The 22077-nt window shown below is 41.1% G+C and overlaps 1 pseudogene; it reads right to left on the reverse strand.

Moving 5' to 3' along the window:
- Positions 1 to 1682: 1682 nt before the first annotated feature.
- LOC108393329 (calreticulin-like) lies at positions 1683 to 21777 on the reverse strand (annotated as a pseudogene).
- Between the last annotated feature and the right edge of the window lie 300 nt (positions 21778 to 22077).

Raw genomic sequence — 22077 nt, forward strand, 5'->3', positions numbered from 1 at the left:
TGCTACTCCTCTCTGACTTCATCACTCCACTCCTGTCATCAAGCACCCAGCTCTTTCACTCTGAAATTCAGTCCACACACCTCCTCCATCAGACAGACTCATGCGTTCTTCAAGATCTGGTTCAAAGGCCATTTCCTTCACGAAATCTTCCCTGAACCGCCAGCCAGCATTTTATTCATTCTTTCAGCTAATATTTATTGAGTACCTACTATGTTCCAGATCCATATTGTGTTCCTGTGCCATCATATGACAGCTATGTCTGGGCCTGACTGCCCAGCTAGACTGGGATTAGTTTTTTGATGTATATGTAGTAAAACAAAGGAAGCAACACAAATTTACATACAATTAAGTCAACACTTAATCCGCACAGTTGAGTTTGCAGTAGGTCCTGTTATTAACCTCACTTCACAAATGTGAAAAATGAGGCACAAGAAAGTTAGCTTACTTTCCCAAGATAATATAGGTGGCAAGTAAATAGAGCCAAGAATCAACCACCTGTTCGTATGTTTGGTTTTTTGAGGAAATTTTTAAAAGAGGAGAATTACTTTGCACTTATTTTCCTTAAAAGGGTATTTCTTCTATATGGGACGTTATCTATTATCTGTATTCAATCGTGCTAGATATTCACTCACTCAGTCAACAGCCAAGTGCAATGGAAGTATAAGCTTTGGAACCAGATGAACTTGAGCTCAGATTCTAGCCCCTTACCAGCTGTTCAACCTTGAGTAAGTGACTTGCCTGTTCTAAGCAGAGGCTGCATCTGTAAAATGAAGATGATAATAGTGTCCTCTACAGTGGCTCCTATGAGGGCTAAATGAACACATTACAGGAGCTTCTCAAATTTATTGGAAAGTGCTTTGCAATCTGTAAAGAGCTGTGTGAATGCATATGATAATGATGTGAGCAGGTGGAAATAAACCTGCAAACAAGTAACAGTTATTTAAAAATTAGGGCACAAAACAGTAGAGAAGCAATAGGAATTTCACAAAGGGTTTTTCCTTATGTTAAGAGGAAGTCTGATTTTGTTTTTAAGTGCCTGATGGATCTGCAAGAAAACCTCATTGCCCACAAATACAACCACCCATCAGACCTGCTCAGTAGATAGTAAGTAATACAGATATTTAAACAAAATGAAATTCCCTGGATGGACTGGGATAAACTGAAAGTGAAGATCAAGTTTATGCAGAAGCTTACTTAGCAACAACTAATTTCATTAACACCATGATAATGATAGTAAGAATAGCAACTATTTGTTGACTATACATTTACATCAGATGTTTTACACACATAGCTCATTTAATCCCCACAAAAACGTCACGGAAAAAGGAATGATCATTCTCTTTCCATTGACAAAGAAACAGAAGCCCCAAGGGGAAATGTGACATCCCAAGGTCATACAGAGCAAAGAAAATAGGGTAGAAATACAAATCAAAAATTCATTCAAAAAGAGCAATTAATTTTGCTCCCCAGATTTTGCCAACCTCAAGAAGATTTTCCTTTTAAGCAACATTATTTGCCTCTCTGTGTAACAATTTTTTACCCAGTTACAGTCCATCCTTCTGGTCAGTGTGGACTTCTCCGTTTTCACCCTGAAACACTCTTTCAGCATCGTCCTACTTCAGCTGCCTGTTGTTTCCTGGCTCCTCAGCAGAATCTTCTTCACTTCCCTCTGCTTCAGTTCCTCAGATGTCATCTCCCTGTTCCTCCTCTTTTTCTTTTTTTTTTCTTGGCCTCTTCTTCCTGTTTTCTTTTTTCCACTTCTTCATACCATTCTCTCCATTGCTTCTCCATGTCCTGTTTAGAATGTGAAATTTCAAAATAATGTACAGATGGTATAAACCAAGTTAGAACACTCTTAGAAATGTTTGGCATCTTCCCACACTCCTAAACATTTCCAGGATGTGTTTATTTACACACAAATTTTCAGTATGTGTGGAGTGGAAAAAAGTGTGTGTGTGTGTGTGTGTGATTTGTTCATATATAAAACTGGTTCAGATTCAAAAAAATTTACTGAATGCCTACAGCATTGCTGAGCACAGTGCTAGACAATCTACACACATGATTTCTATTCTCACAGCAATTTATGAGGTAAGTCTTACTAATGCCACCTTCTAGATAAGGGATTTGAGGTTCAGATTAATTAAATGACTTGCCCAAGCTATATAGCTAATGACTGATAGAACTAAAATTAGAAACCAGGTTGTTTGGCTCTGAGTCTGGCCCTCTTTCTTCTATATCATAGTACCACAATCTTTATGGAATTCTCTGAATTTGCTTTGAACTGTGACCAGTACAAACTTCCATTAAGTCAGAAATAGGAGTCCTTCTGTGTTCTCTAATGTGTTCATCCAGGTCCCAGAACTTGATCCCTAGAGCCATCTTCACACTTTCTACTCAGAGGGGCCTAAAGGAAAGGAAATGATCCAAATTCCTCTAGTGCTTTCATGCTCACCTACAGCATCCGGGCCAGGTGGTCTTTTACCTAGTCTTGTGGGACAAAGCTAGACTGAGAACCTGCATGCCCAGAAGACTGGAGCCTTCTGGAATCCTGCTGGGAGCAAATGGCTGACATCCTGTTGTGTTTCCCACATTATTAGGGAAAAAAGTCTTTTGCTCAGTCTTTCATTTTCTTCTGCCTGGAAATCACTGGCTATAATTAATGTCTCTGTTTCTTCACTTTCCTCTCACTGCTCTATTCACTGACCTGTTTCCATTCTCCATTCTTTACCAAAACCACTCTTGCTAAAGGTAACCAAAGACCACCAACTCCTCAACACCACCTGGGCCTTGAACAATCCATTGAGCCTATCTCCTTTTCACTAGGCCCCGACCAACTCACATCCTCACTTTTCTCTTTACTTTTGTGGACTCACTCTCTTGTAAACATCCTCAGCTCCCTTGCTTTCCCTCCTAGTTGGGCAAACCCTCATCTCTGGTTAAATACAACTCTCCATGCCTGCACCTAAGCCGAGAAAGTGGTGGGAGAAAACAATAGAACCAAACTGATCTCATTTTACATTACAACAAAACTCCAGTGAGCCCTTAGCACTCGCCAATGAGCTTGCTATATATCTGTGGTTGATTCACTCTCCTCCTCCTTGGATGACTATTTCCCACCTTCACACACTTCCAGCACCTCTCTCCCAACCTCATGTTAAGTTGTTGGCCTTACTTCCCATTTCACAATCAGAATAAATTTTCCTCCACATACTCTGTGGCAGCCATGGAGGTACAACACTCGGATTTCCCTTGAAGATGAACGTGTCAGTCAGTTTTGAGGAGTGCAGTGAGCTGGTAGCCCGTAGCTATAGTACCTGGGGATCCGCTGCAGCATTTGAACCCAGAACATGCTGTTCCAAAGCAGCCCCCAGCCAGTGGCTGAGCATAGAGGAGCTTCTAGGGTCTGGCCATTTCCTACACAGTGCTCCTCTACAGGCAATCTGTGCCCTGGAGCCCTGTTGGGCTAGTGTAACTTTCTCAGAGGTGCACTGCACTCAGCAGCAATTCCTACCCAATCCTCTTCCTTTCCCCCTCTTTTTTCACAGGTGTCAGACTTTCCTGCCCATTGCTGCACCCTTTATCCTTCATCTTTCCCAGGCATTATCTTCAATAAATCTCCTATATTTCTAGCTCTATCCTGGTGTCTGCTTCCAGAGATTCTTCCAACTGACATGCACTCCCGCCACCATCACAACCACCCACCTACCTGTATTTATTTTCAAATTGTCATTCTTCACTCCTGTGATTATGGATGAAGTATCTGTATTCCTAAGGAAAACCATCTTCTTAGGTGCTAGATCTGTAAAAGGTACTACAACTTATAGAGAATTTAATTATTAATTTATAGAGAGTATAATTGTTGAGTGATCCAAAAATGTTTATAGTATGTCAGCTGTGTGTCTTTCCATTCTTTCTTGAACCTATTTCTTCCTGTATTGCTCCACTGAAACTGCTCTTGTCGGAGTCACCAATGAATTCTGTGTACCAAACTTAGTGATCCATTCTCAGTCCTCATCTTTCTTCACCATTTGACATCACAGATCATTCCTTTTCTCCTTCAAATACTTCCTTCACTTAGCCCCAGGATATTTACGCTGTCTTGGTTCTCTTTCTACCTTGCTCACTACTCTGTCTTCTTTGCTTGTTCCACTGTATCTCCCTGATCTCTAAATATTGGGGTGCCGCAAAGCTCATCTGTGAATCTCTTTTCTATATATACCCATTCCTTAGGGGATTTTATCCAGCTCTTTGGGGCTTTAAGTATTAGCTGAAGGCTGATGACCCCCAAATTTATATCTGTTATACAGACTCATATGCAATTGCCTCCTTGATTGGATTTTAAATAATCATATCTGACTTAACATTGAACAGCTATGTTTTTAATTTCTGTCTCCTCCCACTACTCCCTCTTCTTCTCCATCTCATAACTCCATCCTCTAGTCACTTGGGTCAAAAACCTTGGAGCTATCCTTGTTAATTCTCACTCATATTCCACATGTAATTATCACTCCTGTAAGTTTTGCCTTCAAAATGGATCTGAGCATTTCCCTTTATCTCCTGCTTCTGCCTTTGTTCCACTATAGTCTTTTTTATTCCTATAGTCTTTTGTAATACAGCAGCCAGAGTAACATTCTAAACCATAAGCCAGTTCATTTCACTCTTTTGCTAAAAATGGCTCCAATGGCCCTAATGGTTTCTCTCTTGCTTAGCTTTAATCACATTGGCCTTTTAAACTCTTGAAAATGCAAGAGTTTGTTCTAATTCATGGATTTTGCATTTACTTTTCTTTCTACCTAGGGTTTTCCTCTACAGACATCTGCATGACTTGCTCCTTACTTCCTCCATTTCTCTTAACTATATTCAACGTAGCCTCTCCTGACCACCCCTATATAAAAGAGCAAAGCACCCATGATTATAGCCTTCTCTATGGCTTTATCGTTCTCCATAGCTATTATCACATCTCACATGTACATATTTTCTCTTCATATGTTTCTTGTTGGTCTCCCCAAACTGCACATAAGCCCCATGAAGGCAGAAATCCATTTACTTCACTGATATATCCCTAACAACTTAAAACAGTGTTTGAACAGGCACTCAAGAAATATTTGTCAAGTGAACATATCATTTAATAATAATAGGTACCCATGTATTAAGCACTTATTATATGCCAGGAACTTACACAGCATGCTATCATCATTTTAGAGATGAGGAAACTAAAGATCAGAGAGGTTAAATAACTTGCCAAGGTCATAGAGCTAGGAAGTGATGGAGCCTGTTTTTACATCTAGCTCTTAAACTCATGCTCTTAACCTATATGTAATATTGCCTCAACAAAACAATATTAGATGATAACCCCAATGTAAAAACAAAACCAAACAAGATTAGAAAGTATAAAGAAGTCTAATAATTTTTTTTTCAAGATGACCATTCCAGTGTTTCTTTGGAAATACCAAGTATCAAAGTTCTTTCAACATTTTTTTGGTGCCTGTGCTTTGCTGGTGTTCTAAGCATGAGCTTAGTCTGCCCACTGAGTAATCCAGCACTGGCTGCAAACCCGCTTGAATGGATCTTCATGCAGAGACAGGAAGTCACAAACCCACTGTCCCAATAATCACTCCACCCATAAAATGGTTTTAGGAGAGCAGAGAAGCTGGTAAATAACCCTTCTTTCTTTCTCTAAGCCACCCATCAGAAATAGGTTCAGTGGCTCCCTTCCAGATCACCACACTGTGAATGGGGAGTGGGAGTTCTAACTTGCTAAGTTAAAGGCTGTGTGTGATCTTGGGCACTTTGTATATACTCTCTGAATCTCAGTTCCTACACCTGAAAAATTGGAATAATATCTGTCTTGCGGTCCTTTTAAGGGCTAAGTCGGATAACTTTTGGAAAGTGCTCACAGAGAGTACAAAGTTGTAGATATACAATGAATGTGAATTCTCTCCCTCACCTTTTAGGACCATGTGCCCAGCAAGCGAGACAATGACTGTAAGGCTGACTTTTAAAATGCAAAGGACAGTGCCCAGCTGAGGAGTCAGACATATGGAACTGAGGGTGGGGGAATATCTTACTTTTCTTATACCCTAGGTCTTATTTCCAACCTCTTCAGCAAACGCTTCATTATTTCTAAGAAGAAAATTGTCAAAGATGCTGCTTGACTTCATCTGTTGAAATGAAAACAATAGGGTTAGAACTAGGTTGAAGGGCTTAAAAAATTACCTGGGATCCTTGCTAAATTCAGATTCTCAGGCCATAGGCCTAGCGATTTTAATCAATAATCAAGGTGTAATGACGGAGTGAATACAAAGGTGATTAATAATACAGAGGGCCCAGAATGCTCTAATGCCTTAGCTGACTCATTCTGAAAAGAAGTTAATTTACTGTTTCCCAAGGTTGTGTGTTCCTCAAACCTCTGACTAATAATTTAGAGGGTTGTAAAGAAATATTCATCACTCTGCTAGGTTCCAAATTGCTGCCCAGTGGCTCTTGCCCTGGCTCAGATTGACAGCACCTACCTCTAATGCAACTTACAGGTATTTTTTAAGGTTCTCTTCTTAACATAATCAGAAAAACTAAAGGAAGGAAAAGAAAAGGTATGACAAGAACTGTGAGCAGAATTTAGATTCTCTACCACATTTCTCTGTTTTCTTAAAATAACTTAAAATTAGTATTTACAATTAAAAGAAAAGATTAATTAAGTCAATGGTATGTAATAATTTCAGTGTTTGTTACTTAATGATAAAGGAACAGAATAGAAAGAGGGCAAGCCATGGAGTTAGACCAGCTCAACCACATACTATCTGTGTGACTTAGGGAAAATTACTCAACTCAGCTCCTTTGGGCAAATTACACAACTTAATGAAAATTAGAAATAATATATATAAAGCACAGTATCTAGCAGATAATAGTCATTCAAGAAATGGCAATTATTATTATCATAACTTTTCAGTATCTGGATATGGTTCAAAAAGGACAAAAAGGAGGGTCATTCTGTGTTTTTTTCTTACTTCAGCAATATGTAAAATAAATCAGCAGGTTAATTGTGTGGGAGCAGTTGCATGACCAAGAGAAAGTTTGCAGCATGAGTTATCATGTGTCCCTCCTTCCAGGTTTGAAAAAGTTTTGTTTTGTTATGTCTTATTAAATAAGAAAGACTTTATTTGGGTTATACCATCCCATCAACCCTGCTCCCAAAAGAAAAGTAAATGACAAAATAGCCACTTTGAATAGAGAATATTATTTTGCTCTGAACCACTTTTAAATAGTTTTAATAATTCCTTGTGCAACTTTGAGATTTTCTTTTAACCTTTGGGATTTTTTTGTCTTTTGTGTTGTCAGCAGTCTTGCTTAGAGAACTGCTCATTTGTTGGCTCCTCCATTTTCCCTGCTTGCATGAGAAATATTCTGAATCTCCCCTATTCTCTTCTGTGCCCCCCAGCCTCCAAATAAGAATTGGGACCTGAGGGCTAGTCCTGCTTCCTCAGACTTACTACTGGAGTGACCTTGGTCTACTCACTTCCCCTCTGTGCCTCCATGTTTTCACCTGGAAAATGGAAGAAAATATACCTCCCCTGCTTTCCTCATACTGTGCTCAGAAGAAAAGAACATGTGAAAATGAGCTTTGTTAGAATGTAAGCCTAAACAGTTCATTCACTGAAAGTTACCTGGTTTCCTGTGCTATCCTACTTGAATCATAAAATGGAAAAGGCACAGGTTGGGGCACATTTTTAGCTACAGGATCTTGACAAGTTGAGTCACCCTCTCTGAAACCTTGGCCTCCTCATCAATAAAATGGAAATGGTAAATCCTGTGTGACACAGACCATATGACTTAAGAAATGTGAACATGCATTATGTCTAGGCTATATTTATTGCATTTTGTGTCACTATTCCTTCAAAGATCATAAGGTGTCCCCAAAGTAAGATAAATAATTTTCTTTGCTCACTGCCATCTCCTCCCAGCCTCTGTCCTGATGAAAGAATGCAATCACTTCCTCCTAAGCAAAAAAAAAAAAAGCAAAGGGTTTGTGTATGGAGGTGTCAGAACAGAGAGCAGACAGTAAGAGGGGTAAGAAAATTAACCAGCTTAACTAGCCTAGGACCCACTGGGAGGCTGATGAGGCTCACAAAATATCTGGAGGCTGGACACCAGGTTGGGTGGAGCAGGTGAGGGAATTCCAGCCCATCTCAATACTGAGTCCCTAGGCTTCACAATAAGGTGCAGGGACCCTGTGGTAAACTGAGTGTGTGGGGTTGGCTGAGTGAGTAGGGTGGATCTGTGAGTGCCAGGCTCAGTTAGAACTTAGAGGAGAAGGATGCCTGCAACAGTGTGCAGAATGTTGTCACCAAAAACAAAAGGTAAAGAAATAATGCTGAAGTTTTAGGAATATTATCTCTCAGGCTTCATCACAGACCTGCTGGATCAGAATCTGAGCTTTAATAAGATGCCTAAGTGATTCATATGCATGTTAAAATTTGGTTTAAATTCCCAAATAGGAAGGTTTGCCTGCTTGGAAAAGTTGATAGAACTCAAAGCAACTGGTGCCAAGTAATCTTAAAATTCTGTAAATGAACACAGATACAGTTAAAAATGTATACCTTAATGTTTTCAGTGAAAAAAAATCCCAATGCATTTTAAGGAAACAATCAGATTAGGCATATTAATATGACTACATATTGTTACAAGATGTGGAAAGTTCTATTATTTACTAAACAGGAACAACTGAAAAAAAAACAGATAACAGCTGGAACTTGTGCAAACTGTATCCACATTCTTCAGATAAGAGAGGAAGGAAAGTGGGACATAATGTGTCCTTCTTTCCTTCTCTCCTGAATCCCTACTGTGTAGGTGGTGATTTACACACATCATCTCCTTGCACTCCTATTCTGGTCTCATTGAGCCAGGAAACCACAGAAGTGGAAATAAATAAGGTGGAAAATAAATAAATAAACCAAGAATGCTTCAAGTAGGGTTTGTCTGTTCAGGAGACCTTTGGTGGCACTGATCTGTAGAAATCACTAGTTAGAGACAGTGATTTCCCTGACCTTGGGACCTTTCAGGATACACCCAAGGACAAATGGCTGTGGTTTCTAGAGGCTCTATTGTATAGTGGGTAGAGTCAATAAAGCAAGGATTTAATGGCTCACAGACCTTTGAACCCTGTCTCTACCACACGGTTTCAATTCTCTCAAATGTAAAATGGAGTAATAATAAGGGATAATAATACTTCATAGAGTTGTGAGAGTTAAGGGAGATAATTTAGGTAATGCACTGATCTCAGCCCAGTGTTTAACAAAAGTAAGTTCCCTTCCTCTCCCAAGGAATTTCAAGACAACATAGGTTGTTGCAGTTTCTAAAAGGCCCCCTAGGGTAAAGCCTTGATGGGACTGGCACTTGAGGCACTCTTTACTCCTGAGTTGGGGGAAGAATCCTCCTCATCTTCAATAATAGTTCTCAGTGAAGAGTCAGAGAAAAATACTATGAAGGCCTGAGTAACTGAGCCCTTTGCTTCCCCTCCAATCGGGGCCAGGAAAGATGACTGGGAGAGAGAGGAAGTCTAGGTCAAGACTTGTCATCATGGCTGGGACAATCAACATCTGTCTGGGGATTTTAATATTTCAGAGTTTTACCACATCTCTGATTCCTTTTATTCCCAGAACCACCCCTGGGAATCATGTAGAACCAGCAGGGCAGTATAAGGTACTGGAATCCTAAGTCTGGCCTCAGCAGGGCCTGCCCTATGATCCCAGCTTTTCTGCTTAGCAGGTGTGTTTTCAGGCATATCATTTAATTTTCTGAACCTCAGTTTCACATTTGGAAATAGGAGATTTCATAGTAAGAATTAAATGGTATTTATAAAGTCTCTAATACAGTGCTGGGTATATGGTAGAGATTCAATACATTTTAGCTATGATAATTATCAGGATGAATATAACTTGACCCATTTTAAACATAAGCAGTTTGAGGTTTAGAAAGATCAAGACTCATTAAGTCTTATGATTTCCAGGCTGGAACTCTTTCTTCTTTGTGGAAACTTTAGAGGGACTGTTGATCAGTGGCTTTGAACCCAAAGAGCTTTACCTACCAAATGTCCAGGCCAAGAACACTGATGTTATAATAGTTACAAATAGTGGGGTCAGGCTTATATTTAGGGTTGTCTATTTCTGGATGAATCCACTCCCCCTGGTAATTGGAATTGTCAATGATCCAGGGTTTCCAACGTCCCTAGGTTTCCAATGTCCCTAAGCAAATAAACAAAGAATGAACATGGAATTAGTATTTTTCCATTTTCCCCTGCAATCAGAAAGACCAATCAATTTAAAAAGACAGTTGTGTATTAGACATAAGGATTCAGGGCAGGATTCCTGGAGCTTCTTTCCCTTTCTTTGAGGTAATGCATAAAACTCTTCCAAATTCCCCTTTCTATCCAGAGGTTGCAGAACAAGCTGGCAGAAGACCCTTTCTGAGCCTGGTCCCATCTCTCTGCATAAGTTTGTTCATGAAGTTAAGAAAATGCAGCTTCACAGGGAACACTAAGGGCTCTGGCTCTGGGAGCCACTCTCTTCTGGTGTGTTCCACAGAAAACATAGCCCAATAAAATCATACTTGCTCCTCAGTCAGTTTTACCTCTGAACCATTTTATAGCTCATTCCTTTAGTTCCAGTCCCCTCATCCTTCTGATAAGGTCAGGAGTAGGCCCTTAGGAAGAATTCCTCATACCCCCACACCTTTGGCTCACTCATGTCCTGCCCTTTCCCTTTCTGGACCACTTCTGAGATTTCTGGCTCCTGACCCCAGAACCATTTCCTGTTTTGACCATGTTCCTTTGGCTGCTTTCCACCATTCTGGGCCAACCCCTCACCTAGGGCTGCCTGGCCCTTTGCCTCCCATTGTTGACCTTTGCAGCCTACTCTTTCCCAGGTTAGACACAGCCCTGAGGTCAGGGTCCAGATGAGGAGGGTACAGTCTTACGGTGGGTGGGATGACCAGAGGATCTGAGTTCTGTTTTGTAAGTTAAAACTTACATCTCTTTGTCTTATGTCTCTTTGTCATTATTGGAAAGAAAGACCCCCTCACCTTATACTTCAGGTTTGGTATCAGAGGCCCTTCCCACTCCCCATCCATTGTTTCATCCCAGTTATCTGGTTTCTTGGTATCTGGGTCTGGGATGTACTCAAAGTCCTCTCCGTCCTAAAACAAAATGTTCCTCCATGAGGACAAACTGTGGTCTGGGATGAAACTGGGGTCTAGAGTATAGTCTTGTTGGACGTGTCTCTGCCCCTGCTACCCTCCTGTCCTCACCCCAGTGAAAGCCCAGTTCAGGAGTCTGCAAACAAACCCAATACAGGAGAGAATAAAAAGCCTGTAAGCAACTTCATCCTCTCCTCAGGTTCACTGTCACTCTGACTTTGAATTCTTTAAACTCAAATAAGATGTTAACTTCCCTTTCTCTGACCCTTTCCTATCCCCTCTCCCAATCGTGTGTCCCTATTGTCAGAAAACGTCTTCTGGCCTGGGTCTCTCTTTGTGAAGACCTCTCTCGGTGACCTGCCTTATACCCAGGATGTTCCCAGACGTGTATGAGGCCTCCTTTTGTACCCCAGTCCCTTCTATTTCCCAAAACAGAGCTTCAAGCCACAGACAGCCTACATCAATTTTCATCTTTCTTCTGCTGTGGAGCCTCCAAAGTTTTGCTTGGTCTACCAGGCCGTTCACCTTGGTGCTGACCATTTGCCCAGGTGGACTGAAGGTTTCAATGCCAAGCTGACCAGACTCTCAGTCATTCAGCAGCATTGCAACTGGGAAAGTTCCCTGGTTCCTGGGCTGTCTCAGCTGCTTTGTGATTAGTCTTGATAGAGCCCTGACTAGCTAACTAAGTTCCCTCTTCCCCAGTTCCACTCTACAGCCTGTCCTCTCGCCCCTAGGCCTTGAGCCAGCCCTGACTGCATCAGGTACATAGTCCATCTTGCTGCCCTGAGCCTGTATGCTGGGCCTGCAAGAAGACGCAGATACTGGCTGATCATCTGCCTTAATTCCCTGACTCCACCTCCCTCCTCCTGGGATGGGAGTCCTTTGCTGAATCTCCTACCTCTCTGCAGGACTCTCCCTAGGGTCTGGATTCCAGCTGCTGGATCTCATGCTGCCCTTGCTTAACCCCAAGCATCTCCTCCACATGAGACTGACTCTGCTGTCACCTGGGGTAGCAACATAGCAAGTGAGGCCCTTCATGACCTGGCTCTGGCAGACTTTTCCAATCTCATCTCCCACCATTCTCCACCTTGAACTTTATGCTCCTAAAACACTGAACTGCTGCTTTCTGTTCTTTTCACAACATTTTTTTCTAACTATGTGTCTTTGCTTCTGCTCTTCCCTGGGTCTGGAATGTCTTCCCTCCAACCCAATTTCCTGCTTCCCTTATTCTAATGAATTCACTGTTTGAAATTCATTTTATTAACATATAAATGCCAAACATATTAAGGACTTATAAATATAAGACAAGACTTCCTGCTAGGGAAGGCCTTGGTCCTAGACACAAGCTCTTCAGTGGCCCAGAACCTATGAGCTCCTGAAGACTCTGTTTCTGCCTCTCCCCTACACCCCTGTGCCAAACTTCTTGCAGTGCCACTCTTTCTCAAGTCTTCTTGGTTTTTCTCCTGTGATTACCTCTTCCAGGAATTCAATCCTCACTAAACTGTCGCTCTCCTTCACAAGACCAATGCTGCTTGTCTTTCAAAACTCAGCACAAGGGAACCTTCTCTAGGAAGCATTTCCTAAGCCTCCATCTGGAGGATCTGGAAGATGAATGGGACTTCCTACCTCCCAGGATAAAAGACCCCTATGCCAGGAAACCAAGGAATAGGATGAAGGTCTGCAAATAGAGGATCCTGAAGATAAGAAACCTGAGGTTAGAGGGTATTTGACAGGGAAACAGGTGGAAAATCTCAGCTGTGGGGATGGGAGAAGGAGGCTGGAGGCACTAGAAAAGAAACCAGGGGCACCAGTCCCTCAAAGTGTCCAGCTAAATATTGATATCCATAGAGGTATGGAGGGAAGAGGGTTGGATGGGGGACCTCTTCTGTGCTCCTACAGACCCTGATCATATTAGGTGGTCACTCTGCTTTCCTTGACTCTTACCTTCACAGGACTGTGAGTTCTGTGAGGTCAGAGGCCATCTGACTCACTCTATCCCCAGCCCAAGGTCCAGCACAGAGTGGCATTTGGTGAATGCCTGTTGAGTTGCTGATGATATCCAGCTATTATCCTCCAGCCAGCCTACATCTCTCTAACCTGATGTTACTAAGATAAACCCACCCCCATATTTATGCCCAGCATTCCCCACCTCCTCCATCCCCTCAATATCTAATATTGGGAAACTGGTCCATGCCAAAGTCTGTTCCAAAAGAGGACCTTCTATGACTTACTAGGCTTTCAGGTTGATGGCTATGTGAAGTCCTATAATTTGCAGCACATCTCTAGGTCTATTTTCTAATCTGTAGAATGGAGATGACATTTGATTTATGGTGTTTTTGTAAGGCTTAAGGAAGATAACATACATAAAATGCTTATCCTTCTCCAGGCTGATGACTAGCCCACACACTTACCCAGCACTTGATGGTCTTGTTCTCATGGTATTTCCCTTGATAATGAAGAATGACTTGTACCTTGTTGTTGCCAAAGCCACAGATGTCAGGGCCCAGACATTAAACACCAATAAATGATTTTACATCACTTTTAGATAGTTTTCCTGGTCTGAGACCAAGATAGACATAACCTGTGTGTTAATCAGGGTCCTAGCAAGAAATACAGCTCACTCAAATAGAGGAGAATTTAAGAAAGGAACTACTTACAGATGTGGGGGCAAGACAATGAGAAAACACAAGAAACAGTACCATGCTCCACGGTAGCAGTAGTAGGGCTATTCCCTGCCACTGGCTATTCTGGTAACCACTCTTTCTCCTAGGCCTGAAGGGCAAGGAGAAAGAGTGCTTGGTTACCAGACCCAGAAGAAAGAATCCTGTGGAGAGGGCAGCCAGGAGAGAAGCTGTGACTTTCAAATGAGGGACACACCCTCTTCCCTCCCTCTGACTTCCTGCCACAGCTCCTATTGCCCAAACACAGTCAAGAAGCCCCTCTTGCGCCAGGCGCTTTATACCATATCATTGAGTTCTTACAAGTAGGTGTCACTATCTCCACTCTTAGCTGGGAAAATTGTGCCTCAGAAAAGTTAAGCAACTTGCCCAAGGCCTAACAACTGGGATTCAACCCAAGCCTTCCTAGAAATAGAGCCCTGACTTCTTTCTGCTTTATGAAAACTTTAGAGGGAACTGTTGTGTTGATCAGCAGCTCTGAGCCTAGAGACAGCTTCACCTGACAAAGGTCCAAGAATCATTTTTAACCTAGTTTTTCAACTTCACCTCCCATGTTATTGCTCTCCAACTCCTAAACACCCACCACCCCCCCACACACACTGTGCTCTAGCCATAATGATTTCATCATTTTCTCCTCTTGCATTTGAATTTCATGCCTCTGAACTTTTACACATATTGTTTCCTCTGTCCTCATCACATTTCCTCCATCTCCTCTGACTATTAAAATACAATTCTTTCTTCAAAGAACAATTAATACCTCCTCCAGAAAGCCCCAGTTAGGACCTGAGTTGTGCCATTTTTTGTGATCTCATGGCACTTCAATACCTTTTTGAAAGTGTGTCTGTTATTCTGCCTTTTATATTCACATGCCAGTGTCCCAGCAAACAGAAGGCAAAAGGGTGGAGTAGAAAACAGCACAAGTTTTAAAGCCAAACACACTGGGTTTGAGTTCTGACTTTCTGCTTACTCTCCTTGGTCATATTTCTTGCCCCTGTTTCCATATCTGTGAAATGGAGATGGTAGCAGCCCAAACTTGCTGGGGTTTTTTTCAGCATCAACTAAATACTCATATGAAAAGCAAAAAAAAAAAATCACATTTAAAAAATTACTCCCAATTTCCCTTCTACAACCACCACATATATATACACATATAAACTCCTTGTAACAAGGGGGTATTCTGGAAAAAATAGAGATGGGCAAAGACACGTTTTAGACACCCAGTGTGCTATAATGCTCAACATATGAGAGAGATTGAAAGATAAGAAAGAGAGCTGGGAAAAGAGGATGCAGACCCAAAAAGGGCAAGAGACTAAAGAGGAGAATTTTGGCAAAGGCTTGAAAAGAGAGATCTGAAGCTCTTTGGGGAAAAGAAGAAATGTTTAGACAGAGTTTTAGGAAATTTTGCTGTATGATGTGTAGCATAAGTTTTTCCTCTGACTTTGTACAAAAACATTCAGTAAAATCCAAATTCTTCCTCAGTGCTTTGGGAGTTGAATTTGTTGTTTGTTGGCTTTTTAACATCAACCATGTTGAAACTGGATTCAAGGTTGGAGCTATGTAAAAGCTGGACGGCCCCAAGGAAGCCTAGTAACATACAAGATTACAGATGCCCAGCTTACTAGTTATAGCTCTGTCACTGTAACTCTCTGAGCCTCAGTTTCCTTATCAGCAAAATGTGGATAATTATTCCTACCTCATAGGGTTTCCATGACAGTCAAGTGGGTAAGAGATGAGAGAGTCATTTTGTAAGCTGTGAACATAAAATGCAAGGGACTATCATTATTTATGCTTGGTGAGGGTCCTTCCTTCATGACCCCACAGTTCTCTGTACTTCCCTGAGTCATACGAGGTTGCAATCAGGTTTATTTTGTTCTTTTTAAATAATTTCTAAGTTCCTGAATAGCAGGGGCATCTTTACATTCCCAGCATCTAAGCTAAGATCTGACACAGAGGAAATGTTCAATAAATATGTGCTGAATTGCACAGAAGGATCACAAGTCCTGATTCAGATGTCTCAAGCATTTTTTGCACAGTAGTATCTGTACTAAGCACTTTTATGTCTGATATCGCATTCAGAGCTGTCTCTTGTTTTTGCATATGCTTACTTCCCCAAAGGCCTCACATGAGACTAGAGTACCAGAGGAGATTTCATGCAGAGGGAGTGCACACAAGGGAAAGAGCATTGAGCCCATTGGCAGAAGACCAAGCTTTGAATCTCTGCTCTACCAAACCTTGCTCTGTAGCCCAAGCAATCCCCCCGTCTCTGAGCCTTGTTTGTACCCAAGAGCCCTTCTAAAACAACCATGAGGAACCTAATGAACTCGAGTGGGATGAGATGTGAAGAGCAACAAACAAGAAATCAAACTACGAAATGGGTGGCTGTGCAGAGACTACTCTCAGAGTCACCAAGAAGCAGGTGTCCCACAGGTCACTTAGTCTCTGATTCTCTTTCCTTTGGAAACAATTTTCCAGAGTGGATGTAAATGAGATATTAAATGTTCAAGCCACTTTGTAATTCTCTCCTTTAATAAACATGAAAATGAGATTCATAACAGTAGCCAGGATAGAGCATATGGGAAATCACTCCAGGGGACAATCAGTGGATTCTAATTATAGGACAAAAGCATTCTCAGGCAAAAAACCCCATGCCTGTAGACATTGTCCTCAGCACTCCCCCTTTCTTCATAATCCCCATAATGTTATTTGGCTCTTACAGCAGACCTGTCTAATGAGCATGGCAGATGATGATTATCTCCACCTATTATCTCGATATTAGTCTCAGAGAAGTGAAAACACTTGTACAAATAATGCAGCTAGCAAGTCATGGCTCTCAACCCTAGGTCTTTCTGCTCCACTCTCCTTTGTACCAAGCTGCTCTAGGGGAAAGCAGCATTTAGGGGTTATATAGTACTTTTCCCTGTTTCAAGTGCAGGGTTACATAAAAAAATCCTTGGCTTGGGGGAAGCAGTAGCATCTAGCAGTAATGGGCACAGTCCTGGAGTCAGACCTAGAATCAGATCTCAGCTCTGCCTCTTGCCAGCTGTGTACAGAGCCTTGGGCAAATTACCCAGCCTCTCTGGGACCCCACTGCAAAACTGGGAACATAATAGCAACACTCTCGTGAAGTTGTTAGGAAGATTGATGAGGATAATGCATCTAAGGTCATAATTTTGAATACCTGTTCTTCAGTTAATGGACATTATTATTTTTGTGGAGAGTCATTGTTCTCCATCTACTACTTTTTAAAAAAATTCAAGGAAAGAGAAATGAATTGGTAATCATGGAAAAGAACAATTGTATAAATTCAGAATTTTCCCAATTAGTATTTTCTTCAGCATTTACCTTTACCCTTTTCTTTGTCTCCATAAAATTTTCCTGCAGTGAGCTGAAATTTACTATAATCTGACCTATGTTTAGATTCCACCCATCCTTTTTTCCAGCCATCTATGGGGTAAAGAAAAAATAAAGCAACATGCAGAAGTGATTTGTGGTTTCTTAAAGATAATAAGGTAGTAAGATGCAGCTAAGGCTGACCAAGCCTTACAGGAACAGTAAGGGAATGTCAGAGGACAGCTCCAATATCCTTGAAATCATCCTCAATATCTGATGCCTGAACCCCATTATTCATGCAATACTATATAGGGTGGCTCCACTATCAAATAGTTGAGCCACTTACACATCAGTGCTCAATCCCACCATTCACTAAGAGAATTAAGTCCTGAAACCATCATTGGAAAGTATGGTTAAAAGATGTGAGGCATTCTCATAAAAGTAGATGGAAAATTATGGTTAGGGAGACTAAGCCCTTACACATATTTATATTTAGTAAACTAAAACAATAAAATCAGCTCACCAAGTAAAGAGATTAGCATACCATCTAATACTTCTTGAATTAATAATGATGATATTAAACAATTTCCATTTACCCTGTTTTATTGCTTAAACTTTTTAGCACTCCCTTGCACTTTCAAGAAGATGCTGATAAATTTGTTTTGCTTTGGCATAAATGGCAGAGAGACAAAAAGACATTTTTTTGGAACCTGGCATTCCACCCAAACATTCAGTGCCTTTTCTGATTTTATGCCTTAGAGTTGCTGACTCCACTTCCTGGGCCCCCGCACGGTCCCAGACTCATAGGGCAGTCTGGCAGGTTGGGAATGGAGAGTCATGGGGGGTTGCCTTTATTTCACCTCCTCCCTGCAACTGAATGGATATGTCTCAAACCCCACTACCCAATATCTAGGGTTATTGACTCAGCTCTGCCCATGAAAATCCCACATCAATACACATCCAATAACACCACCTGACTCAACTAGCTCCCCTTATGAGACCCAGTGGGTAGGCCTCCTTTCTGTGGTCTTCTCCTGCCTCTTCTGAGATCTCAATGTTTGATGGCCAGGATGTCTGAGTGACTACCTCTCCCACCACTCCCCAGAGAGGGGCCCCAGCGGGTTCTTTCTGCCTGAAGCTGCTGTGGTTTGAATGAAGTAAATACCACTTCCCTGACCACAGTTAATCCAATGAAGGATAAGTATCAACGCCAAAGCCAAAAGATTTATTATATGTTAGGCCCTCTGTAGGTCCCTTAAAATGTCACCTCAGTCCCATGGACAATGCTATGAGATAGGTGTTGTTAATTCCATTTTGCATCTAATAAGTGGCGGACCTAGATATGGACCCAAATCTGTCTGATTTCAAACACTGCCTTTTCTCTGGAAGAAGAGGCAGATAGAGGGAAAAGTGCTATGAAGAACAAAAGGTCTATAATCATAATAACAGCTGTTTAGCAGCCAAATGCAGGCATTGTATTGAATGCTTTACATACATTATCTAATTGCATTCTCATAATAGCTCTGTGACAAATGTCCTATTTTTTCCCCCATTCAAAAGATGAGGAAAGTGAAGCTCAGAAACTTGTTTAAGAGCCCAGACTGTAAGTAAGTGGGTAAGCCAGGTTCAGACCTAGGCCTGTGCAACACCAAAATCTGAACTTTTAACCCCTATACTATATGGCTTCCCATGAGGTCACATGGATGAAAAGCCCTGTATAACTCTTATATTTGTAAAAGTCGTAGTACTTTGTGGTTTGTAATTAATACAGTTATTGAAATATAATTTGAATAATGTCTGTTTTCCTCACTAAGCTGGTAAGTTCCATAACTATTTTACCTACCACTGTGTCCTAGTATCTAGGCCAGAGTTAATCGCCAAAGTATTTGTTGGATGACTGAATGGATGCATGATCATGTGCCTTTTGCCTTCACTGTAAGATTCTCAGCCTTACAAATGAATCAATTCCTTTATTAATCCATTTGACAAATGTTAATTGAGCCTAACAAGCATGTAGATAGTTGTACAACTTTGGCCTTGAACTTTGTGGTAAGAGAGGTTAGAATTGAGAACTTTTTATTGCTAATTATTTCTCTGGGTGAACAGTACTGATGAAAATCAAACCAGACACAATTTAAAATGTCCCCAAACAACAATGACTAATGGGGTATATGGGGGGGACTTGGTGAAGGGGGGAGTCTAGTAAACATAATGTTCTTCATGTGATTGTATATTAATGATACCAAAATAAATAAATAAATAAATAAATAAATAAAAGAAATGCCCCAAAGTAAGGGCCCTTTCTTGTTAGGAGAATAATGTCACATGGTTAATAAAGTCCCACTTTAATATTTTATAGTTTTCTTCTTAACATCACAACATTTTAACATCATAAGAAGCTCAAGCCAGAGTGACCCTTAGTGATCACTTAATCTGACCCCCTCATTTTACAGATGGGGAAACTGAAGCCCCGAGAAGGAAGTGACTTGCTCATGGACATATAACTATCACTTGTAGACCTGAAACTAGAACCCAGTTCATCTGCACCATGGCTCTGGGCTCATTATTCCTTCATTCAACAAATGGTTTTTGAGCATTCACTTTGTGCCAAGCACCAGGTGCGCAGACATAGCACTGAGAAATGAGATTCCGAGAAGCACTGACTGTCCCCCAGAGTCAGGGTGGACTTCAGTGAAGGCATGCCTGATGAAGTAGGAATTGAAAAGACAGAAAAGGTGAGGAGGGGTGTTCCAAACAGAATGACTTGTGCATGCCAAGTTCCAGAGGCATGAAAACAGCGTGGTGTTTCAAGGAAAATGCAAACAGCACTGTTTGGTTTTGCAGGGGAGAGGAGAGGAGAGCAGAGCAGACAGGGGTCAGCTGAAGGAGAGTTCTTAATCACTGAGAGCAAGAGAGCAGTGTATTAACCAAGGACGGATTTTTTTTTGACATTTTTATTTCTTCTGTGAATTGTTTATTTATTTCAAAATTTGTTTCAATTGAAATATCTTCAATATACAATCTTATATTGGTTTCAAGTATACAACACAGTGGTTCAACAGTTACCCATATTATGAAATCCTCACCCCCACTAGTACAGTTACTATCTGTCAACATAGGAAGATGTTATAGGATCATTGACTCTATTCTCCATGCTGTACTTATAACATGACCATGGATGTAATCTTTTTTCCTCTGCTAAATATTTCCTTCCAATTGGTCAAATATTGTTTATCCCCAGAGATCCATCCAACAAATGTAACAGATGTTTGGGAGCTGACACATCTAGCTGATAAATGCACATAATCATACTCAATGCACATGTTTATATCCAAATGGACAGTATCAAGGAGACCACATAACCATGAGTCTTCTGTCAAATGAACTTATCTCCCCAATACATCTCTCAACATGTGTGGTTTGTAATGTAGCTCAAATCAAAAGGCTGGACTAGGGACTCATATCTGCCATTAGCTCCAACAGTATCTCTAACCTCCCTGAGACTCATAGAGTTTCTTGGAGAATTAAGGGAAGTAACATGCAACACAGTGTCAGGCACATTTTAAGTGCTCAATAAATACTCCTTGAAGCTGAATCTGCATATGTGTGTAGATGTATACAAAGATCCATAATATCAAAGGTAAAACCTTGAAGATAAAAGTTGTGCATTCCCCAACACCTAGTCCTGAGCCTGGGACAGAATAAGTCCTTTAGAAAGTGCTGCATAATTAGATGAAAATACATTATCTGCTGCATTTATTCAACATCATCAGACTGTATTTTGCAAAAGAGAACTTGCTAGACAAACTAAAGCTTACCTCTTCAGGTGCCACCATTTTGTTTACCATTTTTAACGGAAAACTTTTGTAGACATTATAAAAGACCCTGACCTCTTATATAGGGAATCCTAAAAAAAATGTAAGGTTTCTTGAAGACTTAAGCTCTGTATTAGGCCATCATGAATAGCAGAGGTATAGGTTTGCTTTGAAAATTTTCTGTCTCTTCTTCCAATTCTGCTGCCACATTCATGTCTCCGAGGTCAATGTATTTGCCTCTTGCAACCTACCCAGCTCTCATGAGACCAGTGGGCCTTCATTCCTGCTTACCTGCCTGCTAACTTTCCTTTCTTTCTGCCAGCCATCTATCTGCATGTCTGCCACACAGACTATAGTTACTTAAATCTTTATCAACTGGTAAAAAGCCTCTGGGGTAGGATGGGGTGGTGGTGAACAGCACTGGATAAGAATCTGAGCCTTCCCACCTATTTCTGTATATCACTCGAGACAATCACTTTTCTGAATCTGTGTATTCTGAAAACAAGAATTATATCTAAACTCTTTAAGGAAAGGAATAGTGTTGGCATATGTGAGAAACACACTCACTGGTCCAAATTCAATAAGTGGACAGAGAGACAAAGAGAACAGCGGAGTGAGGCTTTAATGACAGTCTTGCAAGATCGGGTGTCTGGTGAGCAGGCACACCTGGGGAGATTGGTGCCAGTAATTTATCTCCTAGTGCACGAATCCCTCCCCTGGTTCCTCATTGGCTGAGTACTACAGGGTTCACAGTCTTTCCCGGACATCGCCTAAGCCAGTTATATCTTTCCCTTACATTTGTCATAATTTTATTGGAAGGTTTAAAAAACTTAAACAGTTATAGCCAGGCTCTTACCAATTCCCCCCACCCCCACCCCCACTCTCAGCCTGAGCATCTTCCACCATGTGGCCCTTTGTTAATATCTTACTGTTAAAATGTTTAAACATTCTATTGGGAATAAATCACATTTTGGTTTTATGCTCTTTCTTAACAGCATAGTAGGTGCTCAGTGAATGTCTGTTGAATGATAGATTGGCATTAGGACCAAATTAATTAGGATAATAAT

This window comes from Manis javanica, chromosome 4 (genome assembly GCF_040802235.1).
Source record: "Manis javanica isolate MJ-LG chromosome 4, MJ_LKY, whole genome shotgun sequence".
Taxonomy (NCBI): Eukaryota; Metazoa; Chordata; class Mammalia; order Pholidota; family Manidae; genus Manis; species Manis javanica.